Here is a 13,155-nt window from a genome sequence, read left to right as displayed (position 1 = left end):
TAGGGGGTTGGGCGGTGGTTTTGGGCCCTTAACAGATTCTCGCACCGGGGCCCTGAGGTTTCTAGTTACGCCCCTGACTGTGAATATTGTTTTTCTAACTCCAAGGAAAATATCGGGTATGGTTATGATTTTAAAACATACAGGGTTAACTCTAGCCATCATATGCTCCTGATCGCCTTCCAACCAGTGGCACGAATGGTTGAACCGAGTTGAGGATGTTCTGCTGCTGCTCTCTAGTTGCAGCTTCTCTCTTGCAAGCCAAAAACATGTTTTAAGTATGTTGATTTTCTTTTTATCCTTGCTCTTTTCTCTACTCTAACCAGCTGGGAATGAATTTAATTTCATTTCTTTTTATTTGAAAATATGGGCAAGTGCAGTGAAACAGACGCACAGCTAGAACAGAGTTGATTTTTAACAATGAATTCAGCCATCCATAAAGAAAGGGCTTGGTTATTTATTTGAAATATTTTACAGTTTACAATACGGCCAAGGACATCCTTTTGAAAAATACTTTATATTATAGAAAATAATTATGCGTAAATGAATCTCTATCGTGTTGCTGCATACCCACACAAACATTCATCTTCAGAAATTTGTCTATTTGCTCGGAAGATGATGCAAAAAAATGTTATAAAAAGATTATAAAAGTTGTCTGAAATGGAAACCTTTGGTGACCTCCTAAGCTAGCGTATATACTGGTAGAATAACTGGGAACCTCTGGGTGAAGTGCTACTTCTCTGGGTCTCCGGATCATGGCCTGAAATCTCTGAGCAGTGCTTAGACACACCCCACTTCTTGTCCATTAACACCCCCCCATAGAAATTTAAAGCAGTTGGGGCTAACCCAGCCCACAACTTCACCAGCCCCACCAACTGACATCAGTCCCACCCATCAACATCATCAGGCTACCAAAGAGGGAGTCAGAGCCTGGAAGTGGCTTCATGGGGAGGTTGGTCTAGCTGCACAGAGGGGTGTGACTAGCCAAATAAAGTGGTGGAGCTAGCCTTAGATATCATTTACTGTGAGGAAATTGAGCAGAGGCGGGGAAATGTGGTAGAGGAGTGGACATGGTCACATGGCACTCTCCTGTCTGGAAAAAGCGAAAAGTGACCCAGAGACCCAGGGAAGCAGTCCTTCACCCAGAGACTCCCAGTCAAATCCAGAGCGTTCCCAAGTATTGTATAAATACAAGCATTTACAACGATGGTGTTTAATATGAAAAGTGTCTCTTACTGTCTCTATAAAAACCCATGTCTCTGATGAAAAAAATATAAATTAAATAAAGTTACTGATCCACAAAAGGAGAATGAAATAATCACAGGTCATCATGTGCATATGTTTTACCCAGAATTCCCACTTTCAACACATTACAATTCAATAAAAGTTATTCATTGTTGGTGCTTCTCTCAAATATTCTGTGTGCTTATATACCTAATTTAATATTACTGTACTGTGGGATGCATATTTTTTTTGTTCATCGCTTAAATATAAAGTAGATGCAACAACATGACATTTTTAATAACACCAAGATGCTGACAGACTTTTGTGAAGTAACATGAATGTCAGATAGTAATAAAATGTAAGTAAATGAAAGCAAAGATTTTGCATTTTTTACATGTACATGAAATTTTATGTTCAGGTTAAATTTTAGCCTCGACACCTACGCAACGTGTCCGTACAGCAACAAAGGTGTCTGTCACCACTATTTTATGTGTCCATCACCTTCATGGTGCTTTCCAGAGGTGGACTTCATGTTGGAAACCAGCTTAGAATTTGCCTGGTGGCAAACTATTTCTGAAAATAAGATAAACATGTCCGAACTGGGTTAATGTTCGGTGGGCAGGTGCCCAATAACACCTCCCATGTCGCACATAAACCCAAAAGGAAAAAAAAAAGGAATAAAGATATTCCCTGAAAACTTGAGAACTGCACCTAAAACCTCAGAGACAAATAACAACATAAAAAGTGTAGTATATCCAAATGCAATGGGAAAGGCTGCCAAAGGGTAAGAGAGACTCTTACTCTTGTCCTCAAGGCAAAATCAGAGTTTTTTTTCTCCTGGCGGGGCTTCTGGATTATCCTTACAGGAAACCGGCCCCCACTTGGTACTTGTAAGTAGAAAATAAATGTAGACAGAGCCGGGGGAGGGGGGGATTGGGGTTTGGTTCTTCATTAAAAAAAACTAGGTAGGGAAAATAACAAAAGTACGGTAATAACGGAGTAGTCCTCACGAATTGCCGTGCAGTCCTATCAGCACTACAAACAGGGTCTTTATGGTCATTAGGCTCCTCCCCCAATGACTTCAGCACGCACAATGACATTGCCGCGCAATCGCGTTTCGCATAAAGCTTCTTCAAATTGATGTATATCAATTGATAAGTTTATCAAGGCCGAAGGTCGCTTTAATACCCAATCTGGCCCTGACTATTAACCACAGAGCTCTTTTTTTAAAGAATATATCTTTAACACAGATCAACTTTGGCAAAGAAATGAAAAAACTTTATATAATTGACAAGGGTGATAGGGGTATGATTTATGAGCGAGAATATGCTGTAGGATGAAAGACCAATACATGCTAAACCCTGAGGATGAGACTACCTGGAAGGAATACGATTAAGACATAAAAATGGTGTGAATATACTTCTAATATTATGGGTTTTTTTTCGTGAACTCTATAATCTCTCTTTACTTTAATCACTAAATCTACTTTGTCATCGCGTCTTACTATGTTATGTGTAAGCTCGCAATTTTTTGATTTAATGTAATCCTTTCCCTTTAAGTATCATTCTTTTTCTTTCTTTATTCCAATTTACACAGTTTTTCCCCTTTATGTTATAAAGTTCCCCGTCCCCTATGGTACTTAATTTAAAGGTTTGATCAGTCCAGTTTCTTTTCTCAGGTTATCATGAATTGCTACCTGCATCTTCCTTTTGTCTGACAGCTCTGTAGAACCTGCAAATGTGATTCTACAGAGCTACAATCAGGCACCGAAAATATAATAGAGCTAGGAAATTCTGACAGGTATTCAGGCTGTATCAAGCAACCGCTGGCTTTGCACGACATGATGCATAGCCGAGCAATATAATGCAATCTTTAGCAAATAATATGACCTCACAAGTGCGTATAAACCATTAAAAATCTCAGGCCATACGGAGGAATCGTTTACTTTCCACCATCTCTAATCTAGAGATATAACCCTTAAAAACCGTTCATGCATGTCTGAGTTCTGACGTAAAACTCAATTTTTTGGGACTGTCCTGCTGTCTTTAGTAGCTCCTGCGCTGTCTCGCTTTTGCGGGCAGGGGGATCATGGGCCAGTTGACAAAGTCCTTCAATCTCCGCTGTTGCAGCACAGACTCATTGAACTTCCAACATGGCTACCTCACCATGTCCTGAAGGACACAAGGTGTCTTTTGGGTAAGGTTGGCGTGTGACCATGCTTCCAGCCGTGCCTACTTTTGGCACTGGTCATACTCCTCCCTTGCTTCTTGCCACATCAACATAGGTGTCCTGTTTTGGACACCTGAAAGTTAGGGGGGTATGCAGTACCAGCGTGGAGACCTCTCCTAATTGCTGCAGGCTAGGGGGACAATAACAGTCCTACAAATGTATGGCTCCATCCTGTTAGTTGTTCTGTGATAGGAGGCATTCCCCACATTGACTTCAGTATGAAAAGCTGAAATCCTACTTCCGGCACACTTTCTTTGCTTTGCCCTGGTCTGTTTTTTCATCGCAGAGTTTATTGCTTCTATGACATTACAGGAATCTGTCGGACACCAGGCCACCAGGCATTTTCCCAGAGCACCCAATGGTCAGTCCTGGCCTGTTTATGTGCTGCTCTTAAACATTATCTCTATGAATATTAAGAGATCGACTAAATAAGGTTAAGGATCCCATCATAATGGTAGAGAATCAACAGTTAGGAGACTCAAACCTACATTATTCTATTATCTAGAAGCAGCCTATTCTGGTTCAATCTAATATTCCCCCTCTCAACTCCTCAAGGATGCTCTCTTTGAGGGAATGGCATTGGGTTGTCTTTTGAAATGTTTTATTAATTTAACATCTTTTCTCTTCTTCAAAAAGAAAATTGGTTAAAATCTCCAAAACCCTTTTTATCTTTATTTCTATATTATTTTATTACAACATTTTGTCTATTTATTTCTGGTCAAATTATGATGCAACAAAGAAAGTACATTTGTTTGATTGCCCAGGAAAACACATTGTACGTAAACACTGCTCTCTGATACTTTCCAGCCACGTTGAAATATGGGATGGAGAAATTCTTTATATTCGATGATGGTTATTATTCTAGGAATGTGCAGGTTTAAATATCTATTTATCAATGTACAAAAAAAATCATTTTATTCTTCCCGATACCTTCATCAGAGCTAAATTGGTCACGTAAATATGTCATTGCCCATAAAAACTTACTGCAACAATTATAGGATTTGAACTTTTTAAATGGACAGTTATATTAATGTGTTAGTTTTTTTTTTTTGTTTATGTTATGTTTTTGTTGTGGTAGCCTAGCTGTAAAGGCCAAAAAAAAAAAAAGTCCACGGCATATACTGCATCCTAAATCATAGCATCATTAATGCTGACAGTGATACTAAGCTTGGCTTTACATTAAAACCCGTCAGGCTCACGCAGTATCCTACCTCCACAATGGAAATTCACGTTAAATATAACAAATAACATCTCATCTTTCCTGGATTTTTCTTCTGACAATCCAGCTTGCTTGTCTTGCAAAATAGTCTCAAGGAAGAAACAATAACGACATAATAACAAGCACTGGTTATTATTATTTTAATATCTCATTCCAAGTGTTTTGTTTTTTTTTGTTTTTTTTGCTTTTGGTATCAGAATTAAAAGAGAAATAACAGGGATGAAAAAAGAAGAAAAGGGCTGGGTGGTAAATTCATCGAAGCACACTATGTTCTCTATGTCCCTCACTTTTCTTTTAGAGAAGTAAAGATGCATGCAGAGTCTTTCACTATCCCCCCTTATCATTTTAACAGCGATTGCACTAATGAGGAAGATGATGGATCATCTGCGTGATTGAATTATCTAGTAGTGAGGCAGTAATATGTTGGACACAAAGATTCAGCAGCCTCCCTTGTACAGGGGATAAAGATTATAGAACATCTTAATGGTCCTTTTCTATGAGTGCTAGAGAGCCCTTTTTACCTCCGCGTTCAAAAAGCTTGCTGCACTTTGCAGTAAAAAAGATGCTATTCTGTGTATTCTTCTATGAATAAGGATGTGTGTGTGCACAAATACTTATATATGTGTGTGTTTATATACTGTATATATTTATATAGATTAAAATTTACTGTGACTGTGTGTGTGTTTGAACACATATTGTCATTATATATGTAGATTCTATAGTAAAAAAAAAACGTTCTTGCTTAAATGTAAAATTGCCAGGAAATATGAGATGACGTTCTTTGATATTGAGTTTCTTCCTCCATGTGGTTTTGCTAATGACATCAGACATGACATCATGAATGACATAGTGATGGCCATACCTGGGAACTCTCCAGGTTTGACCCGGAGATTGCCGGGTAAGTGCTGCTCCTCCGGTTCTCCGGGTCAAGACCCGAGTCCCACCAACGTCAGCTAGACCGCCCGCTGACGTCAGTGTGCACTCCTGGCCGCGTCCCGCAAGGGAAGGCTCCGGGTAGCCGGAGCCGAGAAATTCCCAGGTATGGTGATGACATAAAAATGACATCATGAATGACATAGTGCTTGGATCAAAAACAATCTAATCAATCTATTCATTAAATACCTTACCCATAGCATCACTAATGACCGCATAAATAACACAATCACAATTACAAATCCCTTTGTCAGTGGCATCACTATTAAAGTCCAGCACATTAACCACCAAAATTTCAGGCAATTTGATGACCACAGTCAAAACTTATGGGCAAAGGAAAAATTGAGAATTTTAAAGTATTTAAAGCTTTTAATAATAGACTGCTATAAACAAAGGCATATTTTGAAGGCTGTGCCAAACCATCAGATCCCTACATGAGCCATGGAGAGGTGCTGCCCAAATGCCTAACCCAAGGCAACAAACGCCCCTGGACCTCCCTCCCTAGGCGTATGTCACTGCATATAAAGGAAATAGGTAAACACATGCAGAATACAGACGAAGGTTTTAAGAGAAAGGAAAAAAATTATTTTTTACATGTGCACGAGAGACTTAACACAAGGAAAGTAATTATACTAGTTTACTTTTGAGAAAAGTTGGCAAACTGCTGAAAAAGTCCATTCTTGTATCAGGGTGCATCATAATGATGCAGGCGTGATTGGCAGCTCTATCTCACCACAGTGTTTCCACCAGACACAGCTTGTATTTGTGCTGGCATTTGGGATTGATGAGTTGCCTCCCAGGGTGGAAGAAATCATTAAAATCAAACCACCTTGGCCAAGGACCGTATTTATAAATAAAAAATCAGACGCTTCCATAAAGCTGTGTGCCGTCTGAGAGTTAGATGTGCCAGACAATTCTCCACAGAGGGTACAAGTTAATGTTTTAAACAAGTCTCAGTTATATGCTGCATTATTTAGGGGGACATATAGATCTATACAACTGTATGATACTGTTCTGGGTTCTAGATTGTAACTGCAATTGATTCATCATATCTGACAAATTTATTTAAAAAAATAATAATTTAATAACGAATTCATGCACACACGATGTAATTGTACGCGCCTTCTTATTATTGAGTTTACGTGTTTCAGCCACACACATAAAATCAAGCACATAGGCAGCCATCTCCATGGTACTGGCAGTAGAACAGTTTTGTGACTTTAAACATGGCGGTGTTTTACGATGCCACTTTTACCACAAGTCAGTTTGTGAAATGTCTGCCCTACTAGATCTGTCATGATCAATTGTAAGGGCTATTTTTGTGAAGTGGAAGCCTCTAGGAATTACAATAACTTAGCCTTGAAGCGGCAGACCACGCGCACTCACAGAGCAAGGCTGCCAAGTGCTAAAGTGCCTATTGTGTATAAATTGCCTGTCCTCTGTACTATCACTCACCGCAGAGTTCTAAACTGCCTCTGGAATCAACATCAGCACAAGCGCTGTGCGTCTGGAAATGAGTTTCCAAGGCTGAAAAGCTGCACACAAGCCAAAGGTCAATATGTGCAATGCCAAAAGTTGGCATAAGTCACACCGCCATTCGACACTGGAGTGATGAATCTGGGTTTGGTGGATCCCAGGAGAACCCTACTTACCAGAATGCATAGTGTCTACTGTAAAGTTTGGTGGAGGACAGATAATGATCTGGGGCTGTTTTTCAGGGTTTGGGCCTTTTAGTTCCAGTGAAGGCATTTTAAACAGCTATACAGTACGCTTCCAACTTTATGGGAACAGTTTGGGGAAGGCTTTTTTCTATTCCAGCATGACTATGCCTCAGCAAGGTCCATGGTTTGATAAGTTTTGTGTGGAAGCACTAAAGTCAGGGCCTGAATGGGTACAAATTCCCACAGAAGCTCTCCAAACTCTTGTGGAAAGCCTTCCCAGAAGAGTGACGGCTGGTATAGCTGCAAAGAGGGGGCAACTCCATATCAAAGGTGCTGATCCACAGACATTTTTTTCTAACTTTCCAAGATTCTTAGATTTACTATGGTATACATCTTAAATAAACATGCTCCTTTTTTAAAATAACATACTGTTTTGCTGTATGTTCTTGTTGAAAACATTTTGGCTGGGCCTCTTAATCCTGTCCGTCTCTCACATCTCAGAAGGGGTGTTAGCTTTAAAGTCTTCTAGTTTAAAGATGGCTGCGCTGTGCCCCTTCCTCCATGTCCTGCTTTGGATCTAACCAGCTGTGGTTGTTTATTTCCTTATGTAAGGGCAGTGGGAGTGTATTATACAAGAAAAAAAATACATGTAACAGTTTTTGATCAAAAGCTGCATATTATACATGGGATATTGTGGTTCGTATCACAAAATTATATAATTATTTGATTATGTTATAAACAATATGTACATGCAGCAAGATAGTGGTGCGTCGGACAGCCGGACACCAGACCCAGCATGGAGGCATGTGGGGGACATCGGCAGAGGCACACATTAGCTCCCTCAGTGGCGGCCTACTTCCTGCTGTCATGCACACCCAGATGATGGAAGCTGCAGCAGTGTTAGTAAGCTGTAGCATTGTTCTGCTACAGCTCTGGAGTCTTTTTTTTATCATTTTTAATAATTTAAACAATCCATATTAAAGTACTTTAATATGCATTCTTCTATGGCAGGGGTGTCCAAGTTTTTTCTGCAGTGGGCCACTTCATCAGAAATGTATGTGTGCGTGTGCCGCACTCATTTTTCACTGGGCCTTTTTATGGAAATAAATAAAATAGACAGAACCTTAACTCCTCGGCATCGATGTGTACTGGATAAAGATGACATCAGTGCTCGGCAGATAATATAGGATAGAATCTTATGTGATGGGATTGGGAGTACATCAGCACACTAAAAAAAAGTCATCATACATGCGATGCCTGAAGCCACAATTTAGTGCCACTTATCATTTTTAATAAAATATGTAGATTGAAATAGTGTAAATAACACTTTTGTCCTCTGAAGTGACTACAAATTCAGGAGGGCATTTTATCTCTGGATAAGTAAAAATTAAATAATTCTATTTATTCCTACAGTAAGTACCACACACACCAGGACAGGATCTGCCACACCAACACCCATACACACACACACACACCAAGACAGGCTCTGCCATACTGACACGGAAATACACACATCTGGACAGGCTCTGCCACACCGACACCCAGACACACACACCAGAGCAGACCAGGAAAGTATTTTCCACACTCCATTGTCGTTGGCCCCCCTTTTGTGTTTTTGCCTCCTTGTGTATCGCCCACAGCCAGCACTATGTGTATTTATGCCCCCAGCCTACCTCTCCCTTTAGTATTGATTTATGTAATCTCCCCAACTGCCCCCTTTGTGTATTGATGCCAACATCTTGGCCGGACAGCAATATGTAAAAGTTATATGTGTCCTGGAAAACATGGCCGATGCGGTCACCCTAATGCCCCCACACCATTGTGTATTGCCCCCAGCTAGCCCCATATTGTATATGTATCCAACCACCCAGCCCCCCTTTATTATTGATTTATGTGATGCCCCCAGCCAGCACCCCCTTGTAAATCAATGCCCCCACACCCTTGCATATTGCCCCCTCCCTTTAGTATTGTGTCAGCCCTGGCACCCAGAATGCATCCACAGGACCTGCCCAAGCATATGACTTGCCATCTTTGCCCCCAAACAGCCTGCCTGTGGCATCCGAGCCTCAAACAGCTCCCTGTGCACATGCTATCACACACACATTCATTTTTACTCATTCACAAACATTAATTCGCTCATTCATATACTCATTCACAGATACTCATTCATTCTGTCAGGGACTGGGTCCATACAGACGGCTGTAATGACCCAGAGCGTCCAAAGATTGTGTCCAGGAGTTATTGTGCAGTACCGGAGTTGGACAGGGCCTGGTGCAGGGCGACTGCACTCTCTCGGTGGGCATCTAGGGTTGTGCGGCCACATACCAGCGCCCTGACATAGCTGCTGATGTTGTCCAGAACAAAGCAGAACTTGGTGATATCCTGCAGGCACCCTGGAGCAGGCATGAGACAGAATCTACAGAATCATGTGCAGGATGCTGCAGGCTAGAAGCTAAGCAGAGTAACAGCAGAACATAGCAAGCAAGGAGCGAGCAAGGAACAGGGAGACCAAGCAAGAAACATAACCAGACAATACACACATGGTACAGGACACAACTAAGGACAGGGAACAAGGCAAGGAACACAGGGGATGGAGTAAGGAGCCGAGATCCTCAGACGCTTCTCCTTTAAGCAAGGAAATCTTAACAGGGACATGGTGAGAGGAGAGAGGAACCGAGATCCTCAGATGATTCAGGGAATAGAGGCCAAAGGCACATAAGAGACAGAAAAACATGAATACAGGACTAGCCTAGGAGTATATGATAACAATTGGAGATTCCGTCACATCATATGGCCATAGTATGCTTAGTCCACCACTACGCCAAAGTACTCCAATATTCGGTGAGTCCTAACGCTAAACCCTGCCTACTGAATTACGAATAAGCTAAAACTAAACAATGAATCTAAACACAAAACCAAGGACATACCTTTAGACTCAGACAAACATAACAAACGGTGGGGCACACCTTATAAAGGAAACAGAGCTGAAGCAAAGAGCAGGACTGGAATCAAGGAATCAGAAGCACGGAACAGAGCATATGGAAATCCAGGAATGGATTACAGCAAAGGGGAAACTCTAGCGAGACGGGGGAAACTCTAGCGAGACGGGGGAAACTCTAGCGAGATGGGGGGAACAAGAGGGAAGTAGCTCCGCAGCCCGAACGGAGCCGGACACATTCCCTCAATGACGCATACTCATTCTTACAGCCCCTCCACCCACTTACCTGCACTGCTGATCTCTCGGTGCTGCTCGAAGACTTCCGCAGGGGCCGATACTTTTCTGTGCGAGCAACTTGTTTTGTACCGCACAAGGGAAGCAGGAATAGAGCAGGGTCATGTGACATGATGTAAATTCACGTGACTCTGCTGGGTTTCTGCTTCCCCTGGTGCAGCACAAAAGACGCTGCTCGCACACCCTGTATGCACAGGTAAGCAGCAGGGCCCTTGCGATCCTGCGATCGCGGTTGCTACAGTGTTTTTCCCCGCATTAAAGACAGCCCTGCCAGTCGTGCGGCAACATTGGCCACTTCAGTGCGTGGCCGGCCCACCGGAGGGCCTGCCCAGCCCTGGCTGGGCCTATTTTGACATATTCTATGGTGAGGCTGTCTGGGACATTAAACTGTCCCTTTATTTTATGTTCAACTTTAGGTGACTCTCCAGGTGAATGCAATAGGATTGCATGGCATTTTTGACTAACAAAGAGTGCGGATAGAACCAGATGAACTTGGGAAAACACTCATTGTGAGATCATTATCTGCAAATCCACTACAAATCCACTTGAAGTCAACAATCTGGACTCCAGAAAGAGTATAGTTTGGGGAAAGTTCACATAGCTATTCATTATGAAGAAGATTCTACATACCTTAGATACTCAGCATAATAGACATTTATAGCATGTAACTAGTTTTGTTATGTACCAATTAATAATGAGAAGAGGATGTCATCTTTGAGTAGCTGCACACTAAAATTAAAGGTTTAGGAATCCATATGCAAGATTTTGCGTAATTTTGGGGTATAATCATTTGTTTGCAATACTTTTCTTATGCAAAACACATCATTTAGCTACAGTTAGCATCAAATGTTGCTCTCGGAAAAGTGGCAGCACAAATAAAATATTTATGCCACATCTGTGAAGTGTTGTACATTTGATACACTCGTTAGCTTTTATCTTCATTTGCATTAATCTCTACAGTTGATTGCTTATAGAACCCTATAGACTGATTTCCACTGTACATCAAGCACTGCTCAATTGACTGGCTATTTTCATCTGTGTTATTGACTGTGGTTTACACATAAGTTACAAACAACTTTTCGTCAACGAATTCTAAAAGTTGTAATAATTTTAATTTAAAGCGAACTGACCAATGAGAAAATAATTCACTCTATAGACTGATGCTGTCCAACTTTTAGATTGGTAATACAACCTTATATTACATACTGTTGCATTAGTAGGACCTTAGTAGTAGGACCCTATTTTTTATTTTTGGGGGGTGTGGGATGTCAATTTAATTTACATGAATCTGACCCCCAAGTGTCAAGCTTGACAACCCAAAAATAAGCACAAAACACATATGTTTGTTGTGGAAGATGTTGTTGCTCATTTCGGCAGTTCATTTTGGTATTGTAGTAAATATTTACACCTACATAATGTTGGTTATGTATTAAAGGTGATTCTGGTATAACGTTTTAACCATTAGAATGGTCTGGTCAGCATGATCATCTGATGTCACTCTAGTGTTTAGAATATAATTGACCAGGCTGCATATATCTTCCCCCTTCCAGATTTGTATATTAAATCAGGTCTCTAATTTTCCCGAAACTATCATTTTGTACATCAGAAGGCTGAAATAAAGCAGTCTTATGATGCTTACAGGAAATAGTAGATAATTACCGCTGCGCATAACCATCAATCCGCCACACCTACATCATCAGGCGGCCACTGGCCTTAAAGCTCCAGGGCTGCCTCGTGATCACCAATCTGGCCCTGTAGGAATTTTTTTTATACACTTGTTCTGTGCTCCATCAAATGTATCTCCTGCTCAGCAGGGTAGATGCGTGGATACTCCCCACCACTTCTCCTTGTGGAAAAATCTGAGTTGGCCGGGCTGTCTGAGGCATTAGGCTGTCCCTTTAACTTTGTGTTTCATGTTATGAATGGATATTCCCCTTCATTAAGTACTTTACTTCTTCTATTTAATTTAAGGCAATTGGTTCTGGTCGCCTATGTAGAGTTAGAGAAGAACAAAATACTGCTAGTTAATAAATGGAAAAAAAACAAACTATAGGTGGTTTTGATGAATGCAATTAATGATGCTGAACACCGTGTAGGTTCCCCTTTCTATCACAATATGTCAGGGCAAGGTGAGCTCGATTTATTAATTAATACATCATTAGTTAATTAGTTTCATTGCTGGTGGGATGACATTTATTACATAATATGTTCAAAAGTTAACATGAGATGCTCTGTTGATTAACTGTAAGAGAAACCTTGAGCTTAACTAAATTTGTCTGTGGCAGCCTGTGGCAGGTCCAGCAATATGTACTCCATTGCCTGTCTATTAGTTCTCATACTTTCACCATAACCCTTTAAAAGGCCAAGTGAACCAATCAACAACAACGAGCAACCGAATAGAAAACGTTAAAAGTTCTGTAAATAAGCCTACATAATCGTGTTTATATATTGAAATACGCAGTATATATGTATGCCAAAGGGAAGGGTACCTTGCCTTAGTGATTTCGACTGTAATCAGAATGTTCATGAGTATGGCATGATTAAACTAGAAATATCATTTGCATTTAATGAGATGGAAAGCATATGTAGTTTCTGAATACATTAAAGGGACACTCCAGTCATCATACGCACTTTGATTTTCTTTACATTTTCATGGTATC

The 13,155-nt window shown here is 40.8% G+C and overlaps 1 protein-coding gene across 1 annotated transcript in view; it reads right to left on the bottom strand.

Moving 5' to 3' along the window:
• Positions 1-13,155, bottom strand: part of GRIN2D (glutamate ionotropic receptor NMDA type subunit 2D) — a 228,995-nt gene that overhangs the window by 47,440 nt on the left and 168,400 nt on the right. The gene's annotated exons all lie outside the window — the stretch shown is intronic.

This window comes from Spea bombifrons, chromosome 12, assembly GCF_027358695.1.
Source record: "Spea bombifrons isolate aSpeBom1 chromosome 12, aSpeBom1.2.pri, whole genome shotgun sequence".
NCBI classification, from domain to species: Eukaryota; Metazoa; Chordata; class Amphibia; order Anura; family Pelobatidae; genus Spea; species Spea bombifrons.
The sequence above is the reverse complement of the archived record's forward strand: the minus strand, read 5'-3'. Positions and strand labels throughout refer to the sequence as shown.